The sequence below is a fragment of the Corvus moneduloides genome, chromosome 1 (genome assembly GCF_009650955.1).
Source record: "Corvus moneduloides isolate bCorMon1 chromosome 1, bCorMon1.pri, whole genome shotgun sequence".
Taxonomy (NCBI): Eukaryota; Metazoa; Chordata; class Aves; order Passeriformes; family Corvidae; genus Corvus; species Corvus moneduloides.
Genome location: NC_045476.1, coordinates 72,711,115 through 72,730,319, shown reverse-complemented (window position 1 = coordinate 72,730,319; position 19,205 = coordinate 72,711,115). Strand labels below are relative to the sequence as shown.

The 19,205-nt window shown below is 40.3% G+C and overlaps 1 long non-coding RNA gene across 1 annotated transcript; it reads right to left on the bottom strand.

Annotated features, from left to right (window-relative positions):
• Positions 1-11,337: 11,337 nt before the first annotated feature.
• LOC116447111 lies at positions 11,338-15,382 on the bottom strand. Its single transcript, XR_004241488.1, has 2 exons — positions 15,049-15,382; positions 11,338-11,731 (listed from the first exon to the last, which is right to left on the bottom strand). It is a non-coding gene; the product is annotated as an uncharacterized LOC116447111 (long non-coding RNA).
• Positions 15,383-19,205: the final 3,823 nt, after the last annotated feature.

The following is a 19,205-nucleotide window of genomic DNA, read 5'->3' as shown; positions in this document are numbered from 1 at the left end:
AGCCTGAACAATGAGCATTAAATTTGGCCCCTTCATCTCAGGATCTCACAATTCTTTTGGAAATGTTAACAAATTAAGGTTCAAATCCCCTACCCTGTAAAATAACCCTATTCCTCTTTCACAGATGGGTAAAGAGGGTCATGAATCAGGGACAACAAGAGCTATGGATCAGAAATCTGGCTCTAGAGTAGGCTGCTTCATTGTCATCGTTCATTATTTTCCATAGACCTGTTGATCCCCAGTATCTCATTATGCTTCTCAAGAATTTTCACAACTGGAGTTGAGGGTGTTTGGACATGATTTTCCACATGGATTATTTGTAACATTTTCCTCATTCTGCATATCCCGACTTGACTTTGTCACTTAAACCCTATTTGGAAGGGTGCTGCAACCATTTCAGGTTACAAATCCCACTGTTTTGCCTACCACAGAATGATTTAAATGCAAACATAATCTCTGCTCCTTGCCCTGCAGAAGCTTTCGTGTGGCGGCACATCTCACAATTAGGCCACACCTAGCTGAAATCTCCCAAAGGAGTGCTCTAGAAACTATTATCCTCTTTAGGGATTGGTAACCTGGCATAGATAAAAATAGGGGGAAGAGGAGACCCAATACTCTCTTAAAATATGTTTCTTTTAATGGAATTTGAAAATGATTTGACTATTGCAGCTTTCTTTCTTGGACAAAGGATGTACCAAAATTCTCTCCAAGTAGTTTTTGCTTATCAAATAGGTTAATTTTCTTCTCTTAGAGCAGAATCTATATGATATCTTTGTATCTTAGACAGAATTTTAACAGAGTTTTAAAGGCTTATGTGCTACCACCTTCTCACCATTCAAGATCTCTTAGCAAGGTTGCTGTGAGAGAAGACACAGTTTTTGCAAAGAGAAGTATTGGAAAAATACTTTCTGTATTGTACCTATGTTAAAGGTAATGCTACAAATATGATTTTTCTATCCCTTTAATTAAACCATGGCACCCCTCCTATTTGCATTGCTTGGACAGGTACTTTGGCTTTTAAGGTCTTTTAGTTCATGTTCTACTTCTTTTAAGTTAATTTTCAAACTATTCCTATGATCTCTTTTATTCTGCCCTTCATTTTTAGGAGAAATCAAACAGAAACATTCAGAGCCAGTCCATTGCCTACATTTCAAAGTCTCCTCTAAAATTCTCCTTGCCTTCCTACATTTCTCCAAATGTCATAAACTTGTCTATTGTCCACCGCTTATCCTTTTAATCAATATTTTCTCCATGTTTCTTTTTACTCCCTGAATCTCCATTTGTTAAGCATTAATAACTTTCTTTATATTGTAATTGGAATCTCTTGCAGCTCTAATCATCATATTAATCTTTGTGTGATGCTGATTGCCATGGAGACCTCAGTCTAGGACTAGCCATCTTAAGGACTGTGGAAACACAAGTAAAAAGTTAATGCCACTTCACTGTCCCGTGTTACTCATTGTCTGGAATCAAGCACCTGCAAATGCATCTATCCTGCAACCTCATTATAGACTTTGCTCAACAGCTCTTTACTTCCCACATGTAGCATGACAAAATCCTGCAAAGTTGTCCAAGTGAACTCCACTCTTAACTACTCAAGAAAACACTTTATTTTTCGTATATTATTACATGCAAAGATCCCTGGCTAAAGATTCCTAATGAGCCTGAGGACTATACGGTGCAAGTCACAGGGATTGCTGGTTCCTTTCACACATTTTAGGCCACTCTGTGTTGCCAAGTTCACATATATTCAAGCTGAGCACACAAGCTCAGTTAAATTAATTCCCTTTGGTATATAATCAAGGCCAAAGACATGGAAATACAGGCAAAAAGGAGGAGAATGCATCTAACAGGGTGTTTGCTAGTGCCAATTACTCTAGGGAATTTTTTTGAAATGAAAACTGAATAAGGAATCACACCAGATTACAATGATGCTGAGAGAAGGGGCAGTTTAATCTTTCAGTTTGTTGGATGAATGGAGGAAAGAGGGTGAAATAATTTCACAGTATCACAGAACATGCTGAGCTGGAATTTTTCTGCTGACACCCACCTTGGAGCCAGGCATTGACCTGATGGATCTGCCTATTCCTATCAATACTATTCCTTGTTACCAGAAGAATCAAGGAAATCACTACCTGTGGTCCTGGTCCCTCTGCCAATCATCCCAGGGCCTTGAAGTGTCTTTTGATTGCCCTCACACTTCACTTTGTTATTTTGTCAGTGGCAGTTTGAACAACCTGTAGTGAATAACAATCAGAGGACCCCACTAGACTGGAGAGTTTTCCAGTAATGTCCCTTATCTCCCCTGGGAGACAGCAGACTTCCCTGTGAGCTGGGTCTGGTTTGCACATCGGGCCCTCTGTTCCCCTTAGAAGGGAGTCTCCTATTACAACTCTCCTTCTTTTCCTCTGAACAGAGGAGGTCATGATGAGGGGTACAAGTAGTGTCGTTTTAGGACACCCCACTATCCCTGTAGGACCTTTGCCCACCTCATCAGTTGTCTGGCCGCCTGATTCCAGAGCCTCACACCTGTTACAGAAGGTACCATTCCTACTTGGCAGATTCTGAGAAGGAGGAGGAACCTTCCTCCTGGCACATGCTGTGACCTGCTTCCAGGTCCATCTTCATCGGACCCTTGACTAATTCCCCTGCAGGATTCTGAGTTCACCTGCTTCTCTGCCACAGTAGAGGTTCCCAACTCCCAAGATTCTTGAGACTGTAGCATCTCCAACAGTAACTGGTTGATGTCTTGCTCATTTGTTTGAATACTACACAGCCTGTCCATTTCTACCTGTAGCTCCTTCACCTGGCGACACAGCTCCTCAACCACTGCACAGCTTCTGCAAAAGAAATGTTTATCAACCCAACCTTGCTAAGAGGCATCAGGAACTCCTGGCAACCTGTGGTCTGAAGAGCTACATCTTCCATCAGCAGGTCTGTCATCAGCAGGTCTGTCTGTCTTGTCTGGAGGCCTCTGACATGTCAGTGACCCTCACAGCTACAGGGGATTGAACTTTATGGTGTGTCAGCACCATAACTGAGAAAGCTTAAAGTAGTATGCTAAGACTGGGGATAAAAGGATCTCTTTGCTCTTATCATTTTCCTCATCCAAACAAAAAAGGGCTCATTTTAGTTAAAAAACATCTTTCACAAACAAACAAACTTACATAAAAACCCACCCAAACAGAAAAATCAGAGATTATCTCAGTTAGAGCATGGGGCTGATAACCCCAAGGTTGTGGGTTCAATCCCCATATGGGCCATTCATTTAAGAGTTGGACTTGATGATCCTTGTGGGTCCCTTCCAACTCCAAATATTCTGTGATGCTGTGAAATGATGAATCACAGAATCACAGGTTGGTTGGGGTTGGAAGGGATCTCTGAAGGTCATCTGGTCCAGCCCCTCTGCCTAAACAAGGTCCTTTAGAACAAGCTGCCCAGACCATTTGCAGACAGCTTTTGAATGTTTCCAAGGGTGGAGAATCCTCCATTGCTCTGGGCAACCTGTGCCAGTGCTCAGTCATCCTCATTTTTTCCTCAGTGAAAAAGTGTTTCCTGATGTTCAGATAGAACCTCTTGTATTTTAGTTTATACTGTTGCTTTTTGTCCTGTCACTGGGCACTACTGGAGAGAACCTGGGTCCTTCTTCTTTACAAAACCTCCCTTCATGTATTTATATACATTAATAAGATCCCCCTGAGTCTTCTGTCCTCTAAGCAGGACAGTCCTGGCTGTCTCAACCTTTCCTCGTGGGAGAGATGCTCTAGTCCCCTCATCATCTTAGTGGCCCTTTGCTGAACTATCTCTTGTGGCTCCATATTTCTGTTGTCTTGCAACTGTTGTGAAACTCTTAGCCCTTCCCTTTTAAAAAATGCATTTTCAGATGAGAACACCCAACTACTTAATCACAAATGTGTGAATAGCTTTTATCAAACCAAATAATTTTCCAAAGGACAGATTAACCTTTTTCTTTAGCTCAAATAACATCAATGGATTTCTTGTGTGTTTTTTTACAGACTACAGATTTCACATGTCAGCCTTCCTGCGCTACATTGGTACAATCCCCAGATAATTTCAATAAATCAATACAATCGCTTCTGGTCTCCAAAAGTGCAACTCTTCTGAGATTTTGAAATTGATTATAATATTGTGTAAATAGATTGTGTTTCTCCTTTTCCGGAACTGAATTTAAGCATTCATACTAATTTGTTTTCCTTGGTGTTATTAATGAATTCGAGGCTCTTAGTATTTATAACATTAGCAATTATTCTTAATGATCATCATTGTTCAGGGAATTTTTCAAAGTATGAAAAATGCAAGTAATCACCCGAGTGAGAAAAAACTTTTGCTTAATAGTGTTAGTGGATCCTTTATTTAAAATATATAATCCATCCTCATTTTCTGGCTGTCTTGATAAACATATAAGGAGGAGATAGTGTTTGACTGGGACCTCGTGTTTGCCTTGTCTTTTTAAATTAAATTTTAAAATCTCTCCAAAAATAATGATTTAGTACCTTCCATTTTCTTATTTTCTGGTTAGCTGTATTTTTTGCCTGCAATAACAAAGACATGAAAAAAGACAGCAATCCCCTTGCTCATGTGATATAATTCCACACTCTGAGTGTGAATACTGGCAGATCAGCAGAATGAGCCATCTGCAAGCTATAAGCTGTGTCTTTGCATGAGTAGATTTAGGATAAAAAAAATTTGTCTGACCTGGAAGCCAAACATTACTTGGCATCTTTACCAGAGATCCCTGCAAGGCCAGCCACCACTTGTGCAGAATTTGTGTCCTTTCTAAAAGATACGTCCCTCCCTCCTGCCATCATATTTTATAGTACATTTACATAAGCATTCACACAGGGCTGCACCACGGGCTGCCTCAGAGATGCTGTACTGCAATTTAATGAATAGCAGACTTCATAGTCAGTCTCTGTTAGATTGCCATGCTGGTGAATAATGAATATCATACTGCAAGGTTAATCCCAAGTGGCCAGTTCCCTGGTTTTAAGAGGCTGGGTGTTAGTCTGAAATGCTTGTAAATGTCTACAGTTCATGCATTGTGCTGTATAGGAACATGCACCTCTAAATCCTCGCCTTACTCAGACCAGTAACTCCTGCTGAAGTCAAAGGAATTAGTCAAGGATGTAGCACAAGATGGATTTGTTCCCGCAGTCTTCCCTTTCCACGCTACATCCCGGTTATTATGTCCCAAGGTGCTGAAGTCCCACCTCAAACAGAAGATTTATGCACTCTGCCAGTTTTTCCTTTTCATGAGTTGCTCTCTGCCTTCTAAGTTTGTTCTGCTGGCTCTGACATCCTGGTCCTCTGAATTATAGTTTGTGCCTTCAACTAGTGAAGTCGTTGGCAACATTCCCATGGACTTCATTCAGAGAATGATCCAGCTGAAATAGTGCTGACTCCTGAGAGGTCCTGAGTCCTTGTGGCATAAATGTGAGCTGCAGAGCCCCAGGACTTGTAGAGAGTTGTCCCTAGACTATAGAACATTTGGGACAGGTAGAGTCTATCTTTTCAAATTGTTTGCAAAGTGCCATTTTCACCTAATGCACTCTAGAAATTAAGTGACAGCAACCCTTGTCAAATGACACAAAATCTCAAACTCGTGGTAGGAACAAGGAGCACAGATTACTAATTTGTTTTTATTGCCCTTGTGCAGATGCATGTGGGAAGGAACTAGAACAATACCTTAAAAAAACCCCTCCTTTTTCCCCTGTAGTTTGTCTTTCTGGCTTCCTTCTCTATTCACCCCATTGGGAGAGCTAGAATCTGATCAAACCTTCCCAGCTGTTCTAGCTAAAAGTTATTGCCTGCATAGGGTATATTTTTTGATCTCCTGTGCCTGCTTTAAAAAAGACCTGCTTTGAATTGCATTAAAATTTTCCCTCCCATTAAACTTCAATGTCAGCAAAACCAGTTTAAAACAAAAACAAATGAAAAAAATTCCTTTCTCCAGCATTAAAAGACATAGAGGTTTATTTAACATGAAATACTGTATTGCACAGTCCTTCTTCTGCAATTACAGAGAGCATTAGTGCCTAACTGCTCTTTTAATATAAACTATAACAAACTAGAGACATTCTCAGGTCTTGGGACTGTAGGTGGTGACATCCTTGCACTAGAAAAAGTAAAAGCAAGTGGCTGGTCATGCTATTAAGGTGTGATATAAGGGTGACAGATACTGAGAGGGAAATATTTGGTATATAGATCTATGGACATATTGGCTGTGGAGAACAGACCTACAAAAGAGGAGATTTCAGCATCCCAAAGTAGGAGGTAACAGTGAATCTGAGATGGGGAAAGGGTAGCTCTTTGAAGGCTGTTACTGCTCTGCTGGGCACCTGCTTGTGTGAGCCTGGGAAACACTGGCAGCGTTTGGGAGGGCAAAGTTGGCCTTCTTTATGCTTTTTACCTCCATACATCATAGTGACTTAGAGCACTTCCCTTTAAACTGTGTGCACTGTTGGTCACCTATAGAATGGGGCCTTTGTTCTGCCCACACTGATATTTATGCAACATCCATCTTTGTGTTTCATGACATTTAAATGACAGAGTGCTGGACTGTGGCTCACTGTAATAACGTGGTCTCTGTTCTACCTGCCCTCTAGAGACTGAGGCCATGTTTTGAGAAAACTGGCCAATTATTCTATTTAGGGAGCAGAAATGCTACAGCAGAAGCAGCAGCAACTTTATAAAGCATGTGTTGGTACTAGTACAGCTCTAGGTACCTAATACTAAGCAAGCTGACAGCCCCATGCAAGCAGCTTGCTTCCACTCTGTGGATTACCTTGCTCACTTTTTCCCTTCCATGAGAAGTTAAGGATGCAGAACAACATTTAATGCCAGCAATAACCACATCCTGCCTTTCAGCAGAGGGAACAGCAGGCAAGTTCTCAAAAACAGAAGCTAGAAATTGGATATCCAAGTAGGTACTTAACTATATGTCTACTGTGCTAATTTCCTAAAGAGCTTAATGCCAGTCCTGGAGTTTGAGGTCAGGCACGACAGCAGGAGAGGCAGCTACGTTAAGGGTCAAGGGGCCCAGGAGGCGGAAACTTCTGCCCATTGCCTGACTCATTTAGGTCAGACAGTGCTTACCAAGAGTTGAGAAAGCTCATTAAGATGAGGAATAAAAGGAGAGATGTTGGCTTTAAAGCAAGGAGAGCTGCAGCATGGGAAAATGGCCCCTGCAGCTCATGTTTTGTGAGAGATGGTTTCTTTTTCTTTTCTTCTTCTTTTTTTTTTTCCCCCTGAATTAATAAAGTCAGCCTGAGGGAAAAGACTGAAAAAGATTTTGGCAGGATGTTAGTCCTTCCTGGGTTAGGGAAACAAGCCAATAGCCTTACAGGCAACTGACTCTTTAATCACATATTTAGTATCTGGGAGAAAAATATTCTGAGGTAGCTAAGTGACCTCTAGAACCAAAAACTATTTCAAATGTTACTCAGCGATTTAGGAACCAGGGCACCATATGAAGCCCATCCATCATCTTAGCCCTTCTAAGGGCTCAGAATTTTATTGTTCCCTAAAGTCTGATTGTTTTGTTGTGTTTTGTTGGTTTTTTGTTGGTTTTTTTTTTATTTCTGGTCCTGTGGCCTTTTGTAACTTTTGAGACTTTTGATTCTGTATGACATGGTCATGTTTGAAAATATTAACTCTGACTTTCTGTTCCCAAAGTTCCAGCTGGGGTCAGTTGGTTTCACAGGTATTCAGACCCTTTAACAACCTTTCAAAGCACAGAACCATGGATATAAATAGTTGAACATAGACTTCTCTCTCCAAGCTTAGGTCAAAGTATGAACATAATGAATGAAAACAAAATGTGTTATTTCTCTGTTCAGTGAACTTTCTTGAAGCACAAATCCAGACTGGGCCCACAGAAAACACCATGTTCCCTTCTCCCTTGTTCCACCGTTACCGAGAAAATCTTTCTCAGATTGACAGGGACTACTCAGTCATCCATACATCTCTGAAAACACTTTGACGGGATTCAGGAACATGGGCTGCGTGATCACCAGGAAAACAGGAAAAGTTGGGAACCAAATTGTGAGTGTCAATACATGCAACTGAGTGCTGTAGATCCTAACTGGATGCCCCTACTACCTGTAATTACTTTGCTTTTACAAAGTGGGCTCTCACAAGAAAATGAGAAATTACTGAATGCAGTTAGCTAGTTTACCCCAGAAGGACGTTTGAATTCCATGAGAGAAATTTGGCTGAGACTACACCTAGGAAGTCTGTTCTCACTCTAGTTCTGGAAGAAGGGGCTGTTTTGAGGTTGTAGGGCGCTGGCTGCAGTTGACTGTTTAATTTGATGAAAAAATGGCCATATTTTGACTTTTCTCTTTGTTCAGATGGATTTAAAAGTCTGAAAAACTGAAAAAGGTAATAGCTTTCATATATGCAGATGGGACTTAAAATGGTGATGCTAATGTAGCCATGTATGCCACTTCAACATATATAAAGGGCCCTGTGGTCAGAAACCAGCTAAGTTCTAGAAAATGTAAAAGGAAAGCCTTTGTAGTCTTATTAAATCTGGAGTTCAGCAGTTTAAGTTCTGACCTAATGAAGAAACAGAATCACTCATTTGTTGCTTTTGGTTCCTAATTTAAAAACTTTCCCAATAACCAGAAAGTGCTGGAAATTAAACATCACTTTTTTTTCTTTTTTTAATTAATAAAAACACTGGGAAAAGTGTAAAATTATGTGAAATCTTTTACTAGAGACATTGTTGGAAAGTTTCCTTTCAGCAAAAGTAATAAACTAATCTGCTAGAGGAATTTTCTGATGAGACAGAAGGAAACTCAAATGACAAAGCATGTAGTAACACCATAGAAATTTGGAGCGCATATTTCAAAAAGAGAATTTTTCTGGATTTCTTTTATGCCTTAGAAGCCGGGGATCCATATAATAACAGGAGCAGAAAATCTAATGCACTGTATCTGTCTGTTTTTCAGATTTCTTTATTTTATATTTACATTTGAAACTGTTGGAAAGCATGAAACAGAAAATCGCTTTGCAGAAACTATGCCTTCGGTGACTGGTACCCCCTGAGAAAATTAGGCAAGTTCTGACCACAGCTCCAAACTGCTAGTGCATGTGTGGCAAAGAAGAGGGGAGGAGAAAGAAGACAATCAGCTACTGATTCATACAGAGCACAGAATTCCAGCACAGTTAAGCATGAGCAGGAGTGGTGGCAGAGAAGAAAGCTGACTGCACCACGTGCCCTGAGATGGGCAATATCAGGTTATCATGTTGTAGTTAGGCCAGGAGCAGCTGCTGCCAGCAAAACCAAACCTAGTTTTCTTCTTGGCTGAAAACTTAAATATCAACACTCTTTAATTATGCATAAAAAGATAAACAAAGCTAGCAGCTTTAAAGTACTGTTATTAATTGCACCAAATGTTAGTGAAAGGTTGAATTATTCATAGTTATAGTTCTCAGGGGTTTCTTGATTAAGGGAAATAAGGAGAATTTGTTGTGAGTGTCTCATTCCACATAGCTTTCTCAGTTTGCCTAATCCAAGAAACAGGGATCTATTTTACATGTCAGATCTGCAAAAAATGCATATATCTGCTAGTTCCTTAGCAACCTTTTCGGGTATGCCTGCATCTAAATAAACATCCTGCATCCCATAAACCCTGCATATCGGAAATCATCTCCAGTGGGTTTCCAGGAATCAGTGGATTTTGCCACAATAACAATACCATTCATGTGCTGTTGAGTAAATAATTTTATTTACTTACAGGATCATTGCTGTGTTTTGGGTTCTAGCAAAATGTTTCTCTAGGAAAATAATATGTAAATACCCTTCATTGAGAGCCATCTGTATGAATGAAGAAGGCTATAAGCTGTACTAGCTGTATACAATTTTGTAATTGAAAACAACCACTGCTCCTTCAGAAGCCAAGTTGTTCTTGTCATAGCCCTGGCCCTCTTTTATCTCTGCATTTTAGCTAGAGATAGTAGCCAAAATTGGTATAAACTTCTGAAAAGGAAGATTTTAGAAGAACAATACGTTTTTAGAGTTTGTGCAATTTCCTCTTCAAAAAGTCATCCGCACAGCACACGTGCCTTAGATTTATCATCATGGCATCATCTATGAGTGATCTGAACCTTACCAAGCCACCTCACACTTTGGTAACTTGCATATGGTAACAGACCAAGGGACGGTTCAGCTGAGTAACTTTTACTCATGTGAGTAGTGGAAACTAGCTGGAGCATGGAATAAGGATCCCTTGCCTCAGACAGTGTTTTCTGGATTCAAATTGAGCTCAAAATATTCACTGCAATCAGAGGTGGCTGTCATCCAGTAGTTTATGCAGTGCCTGTCAAAGCCTTCACCGAGCGCAGCTGAAGAGCTTCTGTTCAGCTGCTCCTGCACCTGTGTTTTGTTGGTGGTGTTTAGACATGAATGCACGCTGGTATTGTTATTTCGTGTATCCAACACTCTTCCACAAAGAGGAGCTTCAAGGCTGGACCTCCTTACTTCTGGTGAAGTTGATAGAGTTTAGCTTAAGACCCTGGAGAAGTTCTTACAAGGATAGAAGATTTACAAGTGGCACGACAAGGGATAATGGCTTTAAACTGACAGAGGGTAGGTTTAGACTAGGAAGAAATTCTTTACTGTGAGGGTGGTGAGGCACTGGGTTGCCCACAGAAGCAGTGGATGCCCCATCCCTGGAAGTGTTCAAGGCCAGGTTGGATGGGGCCCTGGGTAACCTGATCTCATTCAGGATATTCTTGCCCAAAGTCCCTTCCAACCCAAACCATTCTATGATTCTATTCTATTTGTGGCATGTGAAAATGTAGTCTATTAATATTAATAAATAGCTGGAAAAATCTAGTCTTTTAAAGCCATTGAATTATTTTGTTTCCTTCAGAGTCAAATTCACACTATTTTTTTTTTTTTTAGGATGAGAAGCTCATAATTAGGTACAACTTTTTCTTACAAGCAAATGGCAAATCATAGTGATTTTAAGTCACATTTGAGTATGTCACAGAATAGAAAGATTGAGCAAAAATCACATAGGTCAGGTATATAAATAACTGTTTAAATAAGTATAGAGACTATCTGTAGAGATAGATACAATATATATATGAAAATATATATGAAATATATATTAAATATATAGAATGCATGTATAGTCACATAGATTTGCACACCCATTTAAATAACTTTTACATAGAAATAAATATGACTAATTTTTGATGTGATGAGTGCTCTAGTTGTCCTTTCACACATTTGTGTAATAACGGTGAAATTGTATTCACACTTGCCTTATCAAAATTAATAACACATTTAACAGCATGTGAATATGATCTTTAAGTAGCTTTTAAATATAATAAAAATTATAGTTTACCATTCGTGTGCCAGTTTCTATACAAAACAAAGAAGGATTTAGTTCAAGGTTGCCTTTTTTCTCCACCCGCTAGATGGTATTTCTGCGGCTACAATCACAAGACGTGCTTGAGAGAAGAGAAATCTCCTGATGTGGTTTTTAAGAAAGAGATGACAAATTTCCAGCAGAATTACCATTTCCTCCAATGATGATGCTGGTCTGGGCATGAAGCTGAGTCCCCATACAACCTAATTATTGCAGCTCCTGATAGCTCAACTTCAATCAGATCTGTAATCCTGTTGATCCTATTCCCCATGTGAGTGGTTGCTTGGTCGCCTTTGGTTTAACAGCTGGTTCAGAGGATGAATCTCCTTAAAATAAATGAAGTCATAAATAACTGCTATAGGTAGCTTGGGCAGCAAAGGACAAATAGGAGGCATGTAAGAGTTTTCATGAGATTTGATATGGAGTTTGATTGTAATCATGGTGGGGGCCAGTGTACCTTGTGTCATGATCTTCCCTTACACTGCCACTGAGGGCTTGTCAGCCAGGTAAGAGTGTCTGTGCCAGCTGCTGTGCCAACTGGCCCCATGTTGACTTCTTTGGCATATCTGTGCTGTGCAATGATGTGGTGCAGAGGTGTTGGGATTAAACTTGCCCTGGGCTGTTACGTGCACACTGTGTGTTGCAGCATCATGCGGAGATATTGGCTGGAGTCACATCAACAGTGTATTGCAATAGTATTGTTCTACCAGCTCTGAGAACTCTTCCCTACATTTTCTGTGGTGGGTTTGGTCATTAGTACTCACACATTTCTCATTTTTGATCATTTCAGCACATTATTCCATTTTAGTTGTGACACAATTACACAAACTCAAGCCAGCAAATAGTTACTGAGACAATTGCTATCAAAACCTGAGCTCCACACCAGTACTCAGAAAAGTATAAAAGTTAGTGTGGTTGGCAAACCTATTACTATTAAGTTTGTTGTGCCGATTAGAGATTCTCCTGACCGCATCTTCTCCCATTTTGTAACGTTGCATCCAGACCAGAAAAGAATCTTATTATGGAATTACTCCTTCTAGCAAGTCCCTGGAGCTCATTGTCTCCAAAGATCATGTGGTTTCAGGATAGATACGCTCAGAAGTGGGTTTCAGCTAACTGGAGGCATCCCATGTACTCTCTGGGAAGTCAATCACGCTCTCGTGCTGCTGTGTCAAGGGAATTGATAAAGGATTGATTGACCATCTTTGCTCTGAATAGGGATAATCATTTTCTTCTTAAACTTCCACCCAGTGCTTTGGCAAGCAGAACGCCTGTAGTAGCGCCAAATGTGTAATAACTTCACTAACATCGATAACATGTATGCCTGTTCTGCATGATCCTATTTTGTTGCTTCTTCTGTTGGCTATGAACAACCCAGATAATAGGAACCTCATCCCTGCATCTGTCTCTCAGCAAGGTGAGCTTTAACTAGGTTTTAAAGAGGAAGAGGAAAAGTACATCAAAACAACAAAAAGGAAAATTACATGAACAGGTCCTGACTTGGTAAAAAAAGAACAGTGTGTGCTGTCTCAAGGGCAAGAAAGGCCATATTGCTGTGCTGGGCTTTGCACATGCATGAGAATCATTGCAAGGTGGAGGCCACCTTTACTGCAAAAAGCTGCCACAGTGTCTCAGGATATTCTCAAAATATATGGATTGTGCCATATGGTGTAGTACTTATCAATCCACAAGGGTTTGGCTTCTGCCACTCTGTTCTCTGTTCTATTCTATTATCTTCTCTTCTATTCTCCACCAAAGGAACACTTAGTAAATAGCTAAAATAAATAAAATTTAGCAACAGATTATTCTTTCTTGCTGTCTTATAGAGAGATAATCATGAATGCAATATGTAATTTTATTTTAAGCAGCTTTCATCTATTTCTTTTGTGACCTCAATTTATAAATGTGCATGGAATTAATTCATCATCTCCAGACAGGCTCCTCGGATGAGGACTCTACCTTATTGCGTGTTTAAGTACAATGTTACTGCAATTAACAGAACTCTTTCATAATCTAGTTCAGCTCACTGCTTTATTCTAATTTTTTGACAGGTTTGCTTCACTGCTTGTGCCCGTGTATATACATGTATACAGACACACACATATGCATAATGTATCAAGTTAGCAAAAATATTCATTGTCATGCAGAAAAGGGGTCAGTGTCCTGTAGGTGCCATGTGCAAGTTATTTAAAATTCACTCTGTCTTTATCTCCAATATTTTCTCACCTGCCTTATTCAGTAGAATACACATTTTTAAATGACCAAGCAGGGAATATATGTCCTTTTTACTAAAACTTTTTTTTCCCTTCTGTGCAGCAGCAGCTGCCTGCCATGTTATTGTTTTCTGTTGCTAGCAGGCTTTTTGGGTATGTGCCAAGGATTTCGTGTGGGGAGCAGGACGATTTGCATCTGAATGGTGAATGGCAAGGCTGGGTGTGGGTACACTCAGCCACACCAGGTGAGGTAGAACAGCAGCTTCCAGCTCACCTGGAGTAATTAATTCAATAAAAAGTTAATTACAATGAAAGGGAAAAACAAACTTCCGTATAACAGATGGTAAATTTTTAGCGTGATAAAAACTAAAAGGATTTTCTTTTTAAATACCAGTATGGCGTGCCCTAAATGGTATACAAAATTCTCTTGGTACATACTGAAGTAATTGCATATGTTGTTTCTTTATACTGGCTCTGCTGTGCTTTTTGATATATATTTCCTTCTATTTCAGATATGTGTGAGCTCCTCCTCATAAAATTTTTCATCAACACATAGTATTCCTGGCAGAGTATACTTGTGGCTTGGTTGCTAGAGGAATTGCAACTCTTCCATGTCCATCTGTCACTCCTCTTCTAGAAACTTTCGAACCTGAGAGTCAGGACATTTCCCAAATTGCAGAGAGGCGCAGATGCCTTATGAAAACTGAGGCTGGGTCGCAAAGGAAAACCTTGTCCTCTCCTTTATCCAGAAAGAGCCATGGCATAAAGTTTAGCCCTTTCCCAAAGCATTTGACTGACCCAGCGGATGAGAAACTGGCTGGCCACTCAGGAGGCCAGTATGTGGCTGGGCAGTTTACACAGGCGACAGTCCACACGCATCTTCTGCTCAGCTGACAAAATTGATTGAAAATATGGAAGAAAAGAAAGAAAAATACGTTGAAGATGGGCACAAAACCCTTCCTTATTAGCGGTTGTCACACGTGTTGATGGTAGGGGTCATAGAAATTAAGGGGGCAGAGCTGGGCATTTAGTTGAAAGAACCTTGAGAAATTGTGTTTAATTAATATCAATGCTTATAGAATAAACTCTTTGTTGACAAAGAGAAACAGTGTACAGAACAGAATTTAACTGTGTTAGAATAATGTTTAAAAGACTGAAATCAAGGTTCCTTGCTGTTTTGCAAGCTAGCAAACTGTTTATAATGATTACTGCCTCAAACATTCAGAAATGAGAGATACATATGAATGCACATGAATCTTGGAAGAATCTTGGTTTTTATAAAATATTTAGCCTCCACATGAGAAAGCTGAGGTATTGACCTCAGTTCCTTCTAAGGTCATCCTTCAGTATCAACTGCTACAACTGATCCATGATTAAAAGTATTTAAAAATGATAATTTTGTGCAGGCTTAATCTTTTTCAAAAACTTACCACATCATTCCTAGTGCATTTTGCTTTTCTTCCCTTTCACTGGCTCCAGTAGAAGGTTAGGTTCTTTTCAAAAAGCTTGATGGCATCAGACAAAAAATATGTTGAGCAGACAGAAGAAGAAAACTGTTGCTGTTCTCAGTGATGGGTCTGATCCTACACTGGTTTGATGCTTTCTATCGAGCCAACACATACAGAGCATTTATCAAAATTGAAGATTTCCAGCTGGAAGAACTCTTCCCAAAATGCTGCCAAAATTTTCCATCATTTTCAGAACTAGATCCCCAATAGCAGGCTTAGAAAATCCTGGTCCTATTGCTGTCAGTAGGCAGACTCAGTGTCCTCTATTGCATAAGGGATAAAAGGAAGGGAGGTGATGATTTATTCTACAAGATAGCAATTTCCCCACATACTCCCACCCCATCTGCAGGTAATTAAAAGTTGCTGGTGTAGTTAATCATGCTGATAGTGTAGACAGACTTCAACCACAGACCTGGGTGGCACTGCTGGCAGTGTCGATGGCACAGCCCAGGTGTATTTAGCACCCTCCTGGGGATCCTTCTTGCCCTTGCCTTGCTGTGGCTCCAGGCACCTCTGACAGCATGGAGACTGCACCAGCTATCAGATGAGATGCTCTGCTGTCTAAGAAATAGCAAATGTAGAGACATGCTATAGCAAAAACACGTGTTGTGGTTTTGCTGCAAACTACATGCTAAATGATTTTGACGTGAATGTTTTACTGGTACATAAAATGGGAAGACTGGTGACACTCTGTGTCTGCTCTCTCTGATGCAGATCTTCTGTTCTGCACAGAAGATGGCCAACAAGGAAACCTCACACATTGAGGCTTGATGTGTGCTCTGTAGCAGTCTTGCTGTTTGCTACCATCCCACACTAAATTTAGTGAATGTTGTTTGGGTTTTCAACTGGAACAAATAAATCTGTCAGTATTTTAACTTGAGCTTGTTCTACATGCCACAGTTAACATTCCTTAAGCCTCTTAAATTTGATATTTTATTTGGAAGCTCACTTCATAATTATAGGTGGGGCTGCTGGGCTCCTTGTTATTCAGGCTACTCTGGACCTGAACCAAGGTTTTGTAATGAAGGAGACAGTTGTCTGAGGGACCCTTGCTTGACTGTTTGTCTGATAGACCTGCAACATGTAGGTGCACAGGGCGGGGGTTTGCATGTGAAAGAGATTACCTTCATAGTAAAGGCACTTAGGCATTGCCCAGATCAGTAGGATTCCTCTTCTGCCCTTACCATCAGATTCTCACTGTTGTTTTCAGGGATGGTTTTTGAATGTGGTGTCTTACTTTTTTTGTCCACCCAAGATGAGAGGTTAGAACAAGGTCAGGAGAAATGTATCATGCTTAGAGAGGTAAATGGTAGCACTCTGCATTTGAAAAGATCTATGAAAACCAGTGGCATCTCAGATCAGGTACCCAAAACATGGTTTCACATAAGATCTCAACCTTTTTGTGTCCCACTTCCTTATTTGTAAAACACAGGTAATCAATTGTTGTCTCAGGAGGATATTAAAAAAAACCAAAAACAAACCAAGCACTGATACCCATCGAGCACAATAACGGTGAAGACGCAGAAAAGATTATTAAAAATTTTTTTTAAGATCTAAATAGAGTTCCAGCTTCAGAGCTGGGGACCTCACACAGAGAAATAAGGAGAAAGAGTTATTGCAAAGTCACTCATTAAATGCGCACTATCCAGTCTGCTCTGGATAAGGTGAAATTCACTTGATAATAATAGACTTTAATTACTCACATGCTGTTTTAACACACACAGTGTGGCTGAATTAGATATGTAGATAAAATCTGAACTTCCATGCTTTAGAAAGCCTGGTTTTGCAACCCAAGTAATATTATGCTGGCACAGGGAGATGGAGGGAGATAGGGTTGTTTGTGACAAAGTGTAGATTCTTATAATCATATGTATGATTTCTAGTCTCTCTTTGTTCCCCCTGCAATAGCCGTAAGATTATAAGTGGATGAAACCAGGAGGAAAAAGGCCTCTTGGTCATATAAAATACTGTAGAAGGGAATGAAATTATATCAAGACCCTACATTTTTATTATGATAAGAAAACATTTTAGAAACACCCCCAGGAAGCCTTGAACACAATCATTAAACATTTGATGTGAGACATTATGTTTATTTCTTATGAAAATCATTTGGGTTACAGGATTACCATAAGGCATTGACCAGAAGCCAGTCTCTATTCAACAGACCATGCAGGTGTTTGGTAGAGGAAAATCCCTGCTCCAAAGACCATCAAACTAAATGATACATATTCTGAGTTGGTAGAAAGGCACTTGCTCAAATGGCTGATGCAGGCCTGTGCTGTGCAGCCAATGAGATGATTAACTCAGGGCATGTACCTATATAGTACAGTGATGTGCAGCCCTGTTGGGCTGTCTTGGACTCTAAAACAATTACATCCAGCCAATATCTTCAGCCGCTTTTATCCAGCTCAGCTGTTTTGGCAAAACTGAGCAGGAGTCAACAGAGATGGGAAAGGGAAAGTAGCAGAGGCAGGATGGAGAAGCCTAGTGAGCCTAGTGAACCAGGCTTGCTGCTTCTATATCAGCCTATGGGATGTGGGATAGATTGAAAAGAGTGAAGAAGATACAGTTACTACTGGGATATCGGTCTTGGTGTCCTGGACATACCATGCATCCTGACTATGTCCTCACTGGTGGTGGCAGCTGCAGCAGTCAGAGTTTCCAGGGACTGGGAAAACAGGTAAAATAGGCATCTACTGTGCTGGCAGCCTACTGCCTTAGACAGGGACAGGGTTTGCTGTTGGCAGAAGGGCCAGGAGGAAGAAGCCCAAGCAGAGAGCTGGTTGTTCATACTTGTGCTGAGTTCTTCAGTACTTGTTCTCTAAGCGACCTTGCAGAGCTGTGCATTGTGCCACAGCTGAGATAGCAGCTGCACCTCAGCACCTCTAGCCCAACTCCTTTCACCTGTATAGCTAAAGATCTGCTCAGTAAAACATGCCTTGTAGCCCTCTTCACTCAAAAGGGACAGTTCTTTGTTGAGTTTTCCCTACAGTGTGTCCCTACAGGATTTTGTAAACTGAAGTTGCCTCCCACAGCCCTAACTGAGGTAGAGGGTCCTTTGTTTCTGTTTTGTTTTTACTAAGCAGCTTTACTCAGCAATCTTATCAGTGTTCATGAAACTTTAACTGTAATGAATTTGTTTCTGCTTAAATGCTTTTTTAAAAAATGCTATTTTGTTTCTGCTGCTTGAAATTATATTTAACAGTATCCAAGCTAAATTTATGCATGCACATTTAAAGAAGGAGCCTAGATATAATGAATTTTTAACCATGTGAAATATATTAGTAATGGTACTTACAGAAAGAAAAGAAAAATTATTTTGGCTTGCATTAGTTCCATCTTTGCAGTATGCAGATAAGTACCATACCTTTGACAGTGTAACTATATTAGGTTTGCCTCAAAGCTAACAGTCAGCAAGCCTGGTGCACAGCAGCCATAACAGGTGTCTTGTGTAAGGGGTGCTGTGGTGGCAGGAGCTCCACACACTCTTTGGTGTATTGTCTCCCACAGCTCATAATGGTCTATATAGAAGTAGGACAGACAGAGCACGATAAGCAACACCCTGACTGTAACACTTGAGGAGTGGGGGGTGTTGTTACAATCAGCAGAAATCACAAGGGAAGAGGGGGATATTAAAACACAGACTTGGCCTTGCGCTGTTCCCCTTTCTTCCAGAATCATCCGAGGAAAGGAGAAGTGTCCTCACTTGTTCTTTTTTTCTTTCCTTTAAGATGTGTTTTCTGTGTTAGAACGGAAGCGGCTAAAGGCAGAAATACATCTAAAGGTGGCTGAAAATAAGGTTAAAGAAACAGAGACTTCTTACAGTGTCATAACTGTAACAGTAATGAGAAAGGATGCGGTAACATCTGAAACAGAAGACTATTATTAAGTGAAAACCAACCAGCAATCAGATGTGGGCCTGGCAGACTTCTTTACCTAGCTAAAAATAAGCAAGCTGTTGTTTTTAGTTTTTCCAACTGCATTCAAACAGTTTGGTAGCACAGATATAAAAATGAAGCATTGTTCTGGCAAAACGGATGATGCTTTGCACGGCACTTGACTGCTGGTGTTCAGGATGC